We start from the raw sequence: 444 nt of genomic DNA, 5'->3' as shown, positions 1-444 counted from the left end.
ATTAGAAGAAAAGCAGCCTTGTATTCTGCTGCTGGTATACAGAGAAATATGATTTTGCTTATTCTGTTCAGTGTCCTTTGTGTATGTATACAATACTATACATTCGTTACAGTAATTACACTATATCGTAGAGACGTGTTGTCATTGTAACAGTTTGTTCCCCATGTCATCATTTACAAACCCACAATTACAACTTAAATGAGTGTCTTGTAACAAACCGGTATTGAAAGTCACCCACCCGTATGTTGTGTGACACGTCTTGCCTTCTGTCTGGAACAGATTTTTTTATAAGGTCGTTTAAGGAGATTAAATTAATGTCCTATGCTTGCTTATTTAAGGTTGCACAGACTCTAACCCCTGTCGTGGTATTGTCTTGCATAAAGGGTAAAGCTGCCGGTCACGGTAGCCGAGCGGTCTAAGGCGTGCACTGTCTTCGGCCGCTCG

The 444-nt window shown here is 40.8% G+C and overlaps 1 protein-coding gene across 3 annotated transcripts in view; it reads left to right on the top strand.

Annotated features, from left to right (window-relative positions):
* The window catches only part of LOC111865359 (unc-112-related protein), a 194,880-nt gene that overhangs the window by 123,905 nt on the left and 70,531 nt on the right, over positions 1 to 444 (top strand). The gene's annotated exons all lie outside the window — the stretch shown is intronic.

The sequence above is a fragment of the Cryptotermes secundus genome, unplaced genomic scaffold (genome assembly GCF_002891405.2).
Source record: "Cryptotermes secundus unplaced genomic scaffold, Csec_1.0 scaffold114, whole genome shotgun sequence".
Lineage (NCBI taxonomy): Eukaryota > Metazoa > Arthropoda > Insecta > Blattodea > Kalotermitidae > Cryptotermes > Cryptotermes secundus.
The sequence above is the reverse complement of the archived record's forward strand: the minus strand, read 5'-3'. Positions and strand labels throughout refer to the sequence as shown.